Here is a 12,664-nt window from a genome sequence, read left to right on the forward strand (position 1 = left end):
GCCTGTGAAGATTAAGTGTCATAATTTACTCAACCTCATGTCTTTCCAAACCTGTACGACTAACTTATGTATGTAGAACACAAAGGGTCTTGGATTGGAAGTCTGTCAAGCTCCAAAAAAGACACAAAAGAACCATAAAAATTATCCATGAAACTCACTGAAAATCTGTCCTTGCTTTCCTTGGCATGTTCATAAGAACAAATTCACGAATGAATCATTCATTTGAATCAGATCTTTGAATTGGATAATCCAGTTCCCTTTTTCTGTTCAACTCACTCAATGGCTGTCAAGTTATCAGCTCCCTGGAGGTTATTATTGGTGAGTAACCACACTCTAAAAAAAAAAAGGTTCTATATGGCACCAAAAATGGTTTTTGCCTCGTAATCATAGGGGAACCTTTTTTAGTGCTATATAGCACCAATTTTGGTGCTTCAGTGGTTCTTCAGCGGTTCTTCAGAGGTGGTATATAGCACCTTAGTCAAAAAAACGGTGAAGAACCTCTGAAGAACCGCTGAAGCACCAAAATTGTTGCTATATAGCACTAAAAAAGGTTCCCCTATAATTACAAGCCAAGAACCATTTTTGGTGCCATATAGAACCTGTTTGTTTTAGAGTGCACTTAAATTTTGGGACTTTCCTCACTTAGGAGGAGTTGAAATATAGCACACAAGTTATATTGAGTACTTCTATAATACTCTTATGTTGTGTTTGAGTTGTTTTTGAAGCTTGAAAGCATGATGGTAAATAACAGCAAATTTATGTTTTTTCCTTCAAGGCTTAAAAATATGAACGCAAACTACAAAGGCACTATTTATTGGAAAGGGCCAAAGCTCAGAGAGTAAATTATATATACACTAACATTCAAATTGGGTTTTTCGAATGTTTTTGAAAGAAGTATCTTACACTCACCAAGGCTACATTTATTTAATCAAAAATACAATAAATACTTTATTGTGTAATATTTGAAGGAATAGTTCACCAAATAATGAAATTAATTAATTACTCACCCTCATGTAGTTCCAAACCCGTGAGACTTTCGTTATTTTTTATGATATCTGAGAGATTTCTATCCCTCCATTGACAGTCCATGCAACTACCACTTTGACGCTTCAAAAAGTTCATAAAGAGATTGTAAAATGAATCCATATGAATTGAACGGTTTAGTCAAACATTTCTGAAGAGACATGATCGCTTTATATGATGAACATATTGAATTTAGGCTTTTGTTCACAAATAAACATTGATCAGCGAACATAAACAGAAGCTCAACCGAAACTGCTTGACAAACCTCTTGTGGAAGCTCAGACATGCTGCGTTACACAAGAATGAACCTCATTGGTTCTTGAGGAAGCTCAGACGTGCTGTGTTACACAAGAATAAACCTCATTGGTTCTTGAGGAAGCTCAGACGTGCTGTGTTACACAAGAATGAACCTCATTGGTTCTTGAGGAAGCTCAGACGTGCTGTGTTACACAAGAATGAACCTCATTGGTTCTTGAGGAAGCCCAGACATGCTGTGTAACACAAGAATAAACCTCATTGGTTCTTGAGGAAACTCAGACGTGCTGTGTTACATAAGAATGAACCTCATTGGTTCTTGAGGAAACTCAGACGTGCTGTGTAACACAAGAATGAACCTCATTGGTTCTTGAGGAAGCTCAGACATGCTGCGTTACACAAGAATGAACCACACTGGTTCTTGAGGAATCTCAGACGTGCTGTGTAACACAAGAATGAACCTCATTGGTTCTTGAGGAATCTCAGACGTGCTGTGTAACACAAGAATGAACCTCATTGGTTCTTGAGGAAGCTCAGACGTGCTGTGTAACACAAGAATGAACCTCATTGGTTCTTGAGGAAGCTCAGACGTGCTGTGTAACACAAGAATGAACCTCATTGGTTCTTGAGGAAGCTCAGACGTGCTGTGTTACACAAGAATGAACCTCATTGGTTCTTGAGGAAGCTCAGACGTGCTGTGTTACACAAGAATGATCCTCATTGGTTCTTGAGGAAGCTCAGACGTGCTGTGTTACACAAGAATGAACCTCATTGGTTCTTGAGGAATCTCAGACGTGCTGTGTAACACAAGAATGAACCTCATTGGTTCTTGAGGAAGCTCAGACGTGCTGTGTTACACAAGAATGATCCTCATTGGTTCTTGAGGAAGCTCAGACGTGCTGTGTTACACAAGAATGAACCTCACTGGTTCTTGAGGAAGCCCAGACATGCTGTGTTACACAAGAATGAACCTCACTGGTTCTTGAGGAAGCTCAGACGTGCTGTGTAACACAAGAATGAACCTCATTGGTTCTTGAGGAAGCTCAGACGTGCTGTGTTACACAAGAATGAACCTCATTGGTTCTTGAGGAAGCTCAGACATGCTGCGTTACACAAGAATAAACCTCATTGGTTCTTGAGGAAGCCCAGACATGCTGTGTAACACAAGAATGAACCTCATTGGTTCTTGAGGAATCTCAGACGTGCTGTGTAACACAAGAATGAACCTCATTGGTTCTTGAGGAATCTCAGACATGCTGTGTAACACAAGAATGAACCTCATTGGTTCTCGCACGTCAAGCGAACATGCTTGAGCTTCCATTTACCACAACTGATGTGTGTGTTGATGAATGTTTATGTGAATAAAAGCCTAAATTCAATCTGTTCATCATAAAGCGATCATGTCTCTTCAGAAAATTTGGACTAAACCACTCAATTCATATGGATTAGTTTTACGGTCACTTTATGAACTTTCTGAAGCATCAAAATGGCAGTTGATAACTGCTGTCAATGGAGCGACAGAAATCTCTCAGATTTCATTAAAAAAAAATCTTCATTTGTGTCCTGAAGATGAACGAAAGTCTTATGGGTCTGGAACGACATAAGGGTGAGTAATTAATGACAGAATTTTAATTTTTGGGTGAACTATCCATTTTAAAGTAATTTTATTCCTTTGTTTGAAAAGCTGAATTTTCTGCAGCCATTTTTTCAGTCTTCAGTGTCACATGATCCTTTAGAATTCATTCTAATATTTGGTGCTCAAGAAACATATTATTATCAATGTTGAGCTGTGCCGCTTAATACTTTTGTGGAAACTTTGACCTTATAGGATTCAGTGATGAAGATAAAGTTGAATTTATGTTTAATCATTTATTTGAAATAGAAATGTTTTGAGGCATTATAAATGACTTTAGATCCATTTAATGATCCTATGTGGCACAGTGCAATGTTATTCCGTCATTTGTTCCACAGGGTTTCTATAAGGGAGGATTGTAAAATAAAAAGAGTTTTACGGGCCAGTCTTGCGGCTTCTGTGCAATTGCGGAGGGACTACACTGTGGTGGGTCTAACTCTGTGTGCGCTGGCAGGCGAATACGTTGCTTGTTGCTCTCCTGTGCAGAATAAGTGATGCTTTCTTTAAAAAAAAATCCAAGTATCCACATATTCCTTGCCTCAAGTATAGTGGGGGAAAAAGCAAAGCTGATAGAATGGGTGCAGATGTTTACTAGCTCCACCATCATGAGATGAATTGTCAGATGTTGGTTTCGGTAAAAGTAGCATCATGCAACTGGAATGTTGATGTCTACTTACCAAATACATAAAGCCTTGTGCAACAGCCACCTGGAAGAGCACTCATCCTTTGAGCTAATCACTCAAAAAGCAATCTTTGGTTTCAAGGTTGAAAAGGTCTTGGTAAAGAAGAATGATGGCAATGTGCATACGAGCATACACACACATGCAGACTAGGAGGATCATTCACACATTACACCAATTAACCTCTATGGGGGGCGCCGCTCGATCAGCCGTGCTTCCCGCCGCGGTCCAGAGGAAGCTGGTGTGGTGGCCAGAGAGGACAGGTGAAAATAAACAGCTGGCCGGGTGATTATTTGTACTGTTCCACATCACATAGCAGCTCGGCCCACCATGATTGCCCTGCGGTGCCCATGGGAGCCACGCAAAGTTGCCCTGTCAGGTCACCTTTCATGGAGGAAATACAACAATAACAAAACACACTATGTGGAATGTCAAAAATGTAGCAGGCAAATGAAATGGCGGTAACCATGGAAATCATGGAGTCATTTCGTGCCTGTGAATTCTCCAAACATCTGGTAACTTGCATTAAGCAGGTGCAGGAACAGGTATGTTCCATTTGTATCTGCCTCTGGGCGCCGAAGCAGGCACATCAGAACGATTCGGTCTGTTGAGAATCAATTGAAATGTTCTCTCCATTACACCTCATATAATGGCTCTTCTGAGAATCATAACATTAGAAGATTCACCTTCTGACTATGTAGGACGGAACGAAGGGCAAAAAGAATATACTTACAGGACATACTTACAGGGATATTCCAGATAGTTAAGCTCAGTTGACAGCACTTGGCATAATTACCACAAAAATGTATTTTGACTTTTCTCTCCTCTACTTAAAGGGTTAGTTCACCCAAAAATGAAAATTCTGTCATTAATTACTTACCCTCATGTCGTTCGACACCCGTAAGACCTCCGTTCATCTTCGGAACAGAAATGAAGATATTTTTGTTGAAATCTGATGGCTCTGAAAGGCCTCCATTGGCACAATGGCACGGTTCACTCTCAAGACCCTTAAAAGGTACTAAAGACGTCGTTACAAAGTCCATCTCACTACAGTGGTTCTAAAATAATTTTATGAATCGGCGATAATAGTTTTTGTGCGCAAAAAACCCCTAAATAACGACTTAGTGATGACGATTTCAAAACAAGGCATCATGAAGCTTCGAAGCGTTATAATTCAGCGAGCCAATTCATGATTCGGATCGCAGGTTAAACCGCCAAACTGCTGAAATTTGGCGATTCAAACTGCTGAATCGACTCGCTGATTCATAACACTTCGAAGCTTCATGATGCCTTGTTTTGAAATCGTCATCACTATGTAAGTCGTTATTTAGGGTTTTTTTGCGCACAAAAACTATTCTCGCCGATTCATAAAATTATTTTAGAACCACTGTAGTGAGATGGACTTTGTAACGACGTCTTTAGTACCTTTTAAGGGTCTTGAGAGTGAACGGTGCCATTGAGCCAATGGAGGACTTTCAGAGCCATCAGATTTCAACTAAAATATCTTCATTTCTGTTCCGAAGATGAACGGAGGTCTGACGGGTGTCGAACGACATGAGGGTAAGTAATTAATGACACAATTTTCATTTTTGGGTGAACTAACCCTTTAAGGAAAAAGAAAACATTGAGGTTAAGGCCTGTTGACACCAAGGACGTTACCGATGACTACTGTTTAATTATAAAGTATAACTAGCATAAATTATTAATCTTTCTAATTCTGGGATGAGAATGAGAATAGTGAAGTCCACACCACAAATTATAACAACATGATAGCAACATTGTTTCATGTTTTTTTTTCCAGCAGATGAATGATAAAAACATTGACAGCCAATCAGAATCCACCCAAATTTAAAGATGATGAGCATTTAATGTGGCAGACGACAAAAGTGCACCGTGCGCTTATAATAAACAAAGTTATCATCCGTTGGTGTGGACGCTAGTTAGCATTCTTGGTTTGATGGGCCTTAAAGGGACAGTTCTTCCCAAAATGTTGTCATTTATTCACCTTCATGTTGTTCCAAACCTAGAGTTTCTTTCTTCTGTTGAACACAAAATATATTTTAAAGAATGTTGGTTACCAGACAGTTGACAGTTGTATTTTTTTTGCCTACTATGGAAGTCAATGGCTACCGTCAACTGTTAGATTACCAACATTCTTCAGAATATCTTCTTTTGTGTTCAACGGAAGAATGATACTCAGGTTTGGAACAACTTGAGGGTGAGTAAGTGATGACAGAATTTTCATTTCGGGTGAACTATCCTTACTATAAATTATAAAGTAGTATAAAGTAATAATCATTCTAATTACAAATGTTATTGCCTGTTGGTGTGGAGGCTAATAAAGTTATCATCTTGGTGTGAACGGGCCTTAACTATAAAGCAATAAACATTGTAATTCGAGAAAAGAGAAATCCACACAACAGCTATGACGATAATGACACAGAGGAATGATATTGTTGTAATCTTTCTGAACTTTTTCTCCCAGCTGAAGAACTATGAACACAGACAACCAATCAGAATCCCCCAGAGACTTTAAAGAGCATCTAGACAACATAAATGCAATACGCTTATAATAAACAGAATGTCATTGTCCGTTGGCGTGGGGGCTAATATTGTCACACTATCCGCATGTTAATTGCCAATTATTGAATAATGTTTCCGGGTCCAAGCCAATTTGGTGTGTTCACACTTTTAGTTCGGTTCTCTTGGTTCTTTTGGTCTGGACCAACAAAAAAAAGAAGAAAATATTACATTTAGTCCTGGTTTGCTTAGCATTCATTTTTAAGACTGAACCTAAACCAAAAAAAAAAGTTTTCTGGAACTTATCGAACATCCAAAACAATGCTGTGTTGGGATAAATGTGCTTGTTATATGTGCAGACATTGCATTTTGACCAGCTTAGAACTCATAAAGTGCTTATAAAATGTGTAGAGGAGTCAAAACAGTGCCAGGAATTACTCCATTGCACACAAACGAAGATCTGCTGTAAGGAGGTGGCATTTCTGATGCCTATGCCGAACTGTAATGGGCAACGTAGCTCCTATGTGACGAGAAAAAAACAGGACTTGACATTACGACCAGTGTTTAAAAAATATATCTTTGGTACATGTTGCATTCATATTTCTGTTGAACCGCACCAGAGTTCATTTGGAAGCAGACCAAGAACCTTTTCAGGGGTCTTGGAGCAATCCCAGTTCGTTTTAATTGATCCAAACCTGCCAAGTGTGAACACATGCCTGAAATTTACACCAGAGAGCTTCACGGCACTTTAAGGATGTGAAGATGTTGTGAAGAGTCTGGCAAAGAAGAGAGAAGCAAGAGAAGTCAGTCTGGTGGGGTAGTATGAGTATGTTTGTGCCAGTCAGGAAAATTCCCCTGTGGTGTGGAGGAGAAAGACAGAACCAACAAAAGCAACAAGCGCATTATGCCCACTGTGGCGAAAGGTTCTCGTCATTGTCCCGGCAAAAGAGAAGCAATGAAAGCAGGACATCAAAGGGCGAGCAGGAGAATGGGCTGTCTGAGCCAAGAGCTTTAGATCTGCTCTGCCCCCCATACATAATCACCCCGCCGGAAAATACAGTAGGCTTACAGGTAGAGGTCGAGAACACTGCAGCACGGTTACTGGGGATGGGCACTGACTCTTAATGCAAGTGCCATTGTTATAGACACTCTGCGCTTCAATAACGCAAAGACTTTGAGTATACAGATAGATAAACATTTAGACTGAATCCTAACAATGTCTTGCCAACTTGTATTCTCAAGTTTCCTGACAAGGTGTCATTTTTTTTAATGAACATTGAATTTCTGGATCCAAAAAAAAGCTTTATACTAAAAAGTAAACTAAGATTTAAATGGTTAGTTCACCCAAAAATGACAATTCTGTCATTAATTACTCACCCTCAAGTCGTTCCAAACGTGTAAGACTTTCGTTAATCTTTGGAACACAAATTAAGATGTTTTTGATGAAATTCGAGAGGTTTCTGAACCATCCTGTGGCAACAACGTCATTGCAACTTTTAAGGCCCAGAAAGGTAGTAAAGGCATCGTTAAAATAGTCCATGTGACTTCAGAGGTTCAACCTTAATTTTATGAAGCAACAGACTTCAATCTTTTTTCACTTTTTGTGCGCAAAAATAACGTCAATTTATTCTCGTCTGTATCATTCTCCTATGATATTCCCATAGTAAATACAGTGCAGCATTTCCGAGTTCTACAGCAGAACGGCGGCTCCCCATTGGCCAGCTCCTGCGTCAGCATCACACACATGCGTCAAGTGAACAGCGTCGAACAATAAGCTGGCGTTCTGACGTACAACTCGGAAGTGCTGCACTGTATTTACAACATCAACAGCGTAGGAGAATGACACAGGCGAGAAGAAATTGATGTTATTTTTGTTGGTTTTTAGTGGCCTTTCTGGGCCTTGAAAGTTGCAGTGACATTGCTGCCTATGGAGGGATCAGAGAGCTCTTCAATTTCATCAAAAAGATATGTTCCGGAGACGAACGAAGGTCTTACGAGTTTGGAACATCATGAGGGAGAATAATTAAAGGGATAGTTCACCCAAAAATGAAAATTAGCCCATAATTTACTCACCCCCAAGTCATCTTAGGTTTATATGACATTCTTCTTTCAGACGAATAAAATCATAGTTATATTACAAAAGTCCAGGCTAATCCAACCATTAGAATTTGATTCATAGTTGCTCTGTTCTTGAAGTCCATAAAAAGTGCATCTGTCCGTCAAATAACGTGCTCCACGGGGCTCCGGGGTGTTAATAAAGGCCTTCTGAAGCGAATCGACACGTTTGTGTAAGAAACATATTCATATTTAAAAATGTATCAAGTAAACTTTCGACCGACCGCCTTCCATGGAAAAGTGTTGAATGTTGAAAGTGAAACTCAAGATGCGTACGTGACGTCATGACGAGTGTACCTGGTCGTGTTAGTCTTTCGGTCGGCAGGGGAACTTTCAACAATTTTTCCATAAATTGAACAGGGAAGGCGGTCGGTCAAAAGTTTACTTGATAAAGTTTTAAATATGGATATTTTTCTTACAAACGCATCGATTCGCTTCAGAAGGCCTTTATTAACACCCCAGAGCCACGTGGAGCACGTTATTTGATGGGCAGATGCACTTTTTATGGACTTCAAAAACAGAGCAATTATGAATCAAATTCTAATGCTTGGATTAGCCTGGACTTTTGTAATATAATTCTGATTTTATTCGTCTGAAAGAAGAATGTCATATACTAAGATGACTTGAGGGTGAGTAAATTATGGGCTAATTTTAATTTTTGGGTGAACTATCCCTTTAATGGCAGAATTTTCATCTTTGGGTGAACTAACCCTTTAAGGCCAAAACACCTGTATCTATCAGGGTTCAATCAATTTCCAGGACCTTTTTAGGTTTTCAAGGTATTTGACTTGGAACTACATTAATTAATAGATTGAAATAAAGGTTCCAAAAGGGGCTTTTCACAATTTTGGTTCCCCAAAGAACCTTTCACTAAACAGTTCTTAAAAGAACCCTTTCTTCTTATAGAGTGAATAACATTTTTATTATCTAAATAACCTTTTTCCCACTATAAAGAAACATTTGTGCAATGGAAAGATTCCATGAATTCCGGTAAATAACCTTTATTTTTAAAATTGTATGCATGTGTTGCTACTCAACTAGGCTTGAACAATCCATATTTTCCCTGATATATCAAAGTTTTGTATGGGAACTCTGATGTATGGCTATGTGGGTTAATTTTGAAACAGACTTTTTGCTTCTTTTGAACTGCACACACCCATACATTTTTTTTTTATTTAAACATTGATTAATCTGTTCTTTAAAATCGCATAAAGGGGTTTGTCTATAAACGTGTGTGGCAGGACTTTTATTGTTAACAATAAACAGCAAACAGCGCAAATAGGCAAAAAGGGCTAAATGAAAACACCTCTGAATGCTTTAGAGAGAATGCCAAACCACCCACTCCATCAAACTAAACCTGCCAAGAAACATCAGAGGGAATCCTGCTGTGCCACCTTCTTATAATATGGTGAAATGCTATGAATAAAGGTTAGGAAAATTATACAGGAATTACAAAAAAAAAAAAGAAGTATAGGAAAATATATTAGCAGAGCATCTTCCAGACGCGTGGGACAAAGTGCCGTCATAAGACTCTTAACTAAATAAATCACTTCACTAAGACTTTGAAATGCAATCACATTTACATGGATAGTGTGCTTTAAAACTCCCAGCCTATATGATTGTGTGTATAGTCTTAGCTGTAAAGTGAATCAGTGTCTCTAGAGAATAGGATCTTTCGCTCTTGTCTCAAGACAGCCCTGCCCTGCTTCTCCAGAGACAAAAACACTGACATCAAAGCCTCGCTGTCATCACGCAAGAATTTCTGAGTGCCCCCATCCTTCAAGAACCAGCCACCCTGGAATTTTAAGTGGATTTCGCCATCCCATCTCTCTCTGGGTCTTTCTGAACAGAACGGGTGAGGGGGGATCCAGTAGTATGGCTGGCAAATCATTTGACTTCTAAAACTGAGAGAAAATGAAACTCCTCTCACTTGGTTTTCAATCCCAACTCTCTTATGCAGACATCCAGAAATGAAGGGTCTGTGGCAGTGGAGATTAATGCTTTGAGAAGCTAATGACCGAAATGAGCCCTGCTTTATAAACTACTTGGTAACATTTCCAACATTATTGACAAGGCAAAAATTACACACTGTAATCAATTTAAAATTATTAAAGTTATTAAACTTTTAAAACGGGGGTTGGGGTTCTTGGGTCTGTACAGGTTGAAAATCACTTCCAGTCAATAGACCTTATTCACAGCAGCGCCATCTTTGTTGTTGTTTTTGGCTGTGAGAGATAGACATACACAGGACCTTAAACGAACACTCGCCAAGTGCCATGCGAGTAACAATTGGTGTTGCTGAGCATATGAAACTGTGTCATTCGCCAGTTGACAATACAACTTTTATGAATGCATGAATGTGAACGACGCTCATGACAGTTAGTGCTGCATCTTCACGAAAGTTTAAGCCTTGACAATTTATTCAAGCGATTCAAACAACGCTCATTTCGTTAATCGTGGGGAGTGTGCGCACACATCTGAAGCGTGCCCAAAAAGCTGCGTCTCGGACAGCATACAAATACTAAACTAAGCTCTCGTTCAGGTCTTCTTGCACTTGAGCAGACAAATTCACACAAATTTATGTAAAAGAAAATAGCGAGCATCACAGTAAACATAGTCGATTATGTCTTAAGTGAATGTAAACAGTTGCGAAAGTAAACGCATGTGTACAGTATCAGTATATTAGATCCGTGCCTAATATTTCTGCTGCTGTTTGTGTTTTTAATGTTAATTAAGGCCGTAACCACCATAGGCATTGAGGGAGGCAAGTTCCCCCCAATAACTGGAAATGGCCAAATTGTCCCCCCCAAATATTTGATATTTCTTAATGCTGCTCTCCATTACACACATTTGTTGTTAGGGTGGCAGACTGTTGAAAAACCGTTTAAACAGCGCTCGTCAATGTCAAAATGATGGCCAATCAGATCAAAGAAGGCGGGCTTAATGTTAACTGAAGATGAGTGCGAATTCCAACGTAACGCTTTTAGTTTTTACAGTGAAAGAGTGCATGCGTGGTAAAATAGCCGACCAGTAACTAAACATTTTATATTTAACAAATGTTTTACGATGTATATGAACAACCCACAGTAACATACAATGATGCAACTTTTTAAAATGTAATTTCGCCATTTTGAATTAAAAATATATTTTAAATGTCATTCATAACTGAATGTAACGAGAATATACAGTGAGGAAAATCGTAGGTGCATGTCCACTGTGAGAGACATAATCTAAAAAAAATAATCCAGAAATCACAATGTATGATTTTTTTTAACTATTTATTTGTATGATACAGCTGCAAATAAGTATTTGAACACCTGAGAAAATCAATGTTAATATTTGGTACAGTAGCCTTTGTTTGCAATTACAGAGGTAAAATATTTCCTGTAGTTTTTCACCAGGTTTGCACACACTGCAGGAGGAATTTTGGCCCACTCCTCCACACAGATCTTCTCTAGATCAGTCAGGTTTCTGGCCTGTCGCTGAGAAACACGGAGTTTGAGCTCCCTCCAAAGATTCTCTATTGGATTTAGGTCTGGAGACTGGCTAGGCCACGCCAGAACCTTGATATGCTTCTTACAGAGCCACTCCTTGGTTATCCTGGCTGTGTGCTTCGGGTCATTGTCATGTTGGAAGACCCAGCCTCGACCCATCTTCAATGCTCTAACTGAGGGAAGGAGGTTGTTCCCCAAAATCTCGCAATACATGGCCCCGGTCATCCTCTCCTTAATACAGTGCAGTCGCCCTGTCCCATGTGCAGAAAAACACCCCCAAAGCATGATGCTACCACCCCCATGCTTCACAGTAGGGATGGTGTTCTTGGGATGGTACTCATCATTCTTCTTCCTCCAAACACGTTTAGTGGAATTATGACCAAAAAGTTTTATTTTGGTCTCATCTGACCACATGACTTTCTCCCATGACTCCTCTGGATCATCCAAATGGTCATTGGCAAACTTAAGACGGGCCTGGACATGTGCTGATTTAAGCAGGGAAACCTTTCGTGCCATGCATGATTTCAAACCATGACGTCTTAGTGTATTACTAACAGTAACCTTGGAAACGGTGGTCCCAGCTCTTTTCAGGTCATTGACCAGCTCCTCCTGTGTAGTTCTGGGCTGATTTCTCACCTTTCTTAGGATCATTGAGACCCCACGAGGTGAGATCTTGCATGGAGCCCCAGTCCGAGGGAGATTGACAGTCATGTTTAGCTTCTTCCATTTTCTAATGATTGCTCCAACAATGGACCTTTTTTCACCAAGCTGCTTGGCAATTTCCCCGTAGCCCTTTCCAGCCTTGGGGAGGTGTACAATTTTGTCTCTAGTGTCTTTGGACAGCTCTTTGGTCTTGGCCATGTTAGTAGTTGGATTCTTAATGATTGTATGGGGTGGACAGGTGTCTTTATGCAGCTAACGACCTCAAACAGGTGCATCTAATT

This window comes from Gobio gobio (genome assembly GCF_949357685.1).
Source record: "Gobio gobio genome assembly, chromosome: 5".
NCBI classification, from domain to species: domain Eukaryota; kingdom Metazoa; phylum Chordata; class Actinopteri; order Cypriniformes; family Gobionidae; genus Gobio; species Gobio gobio.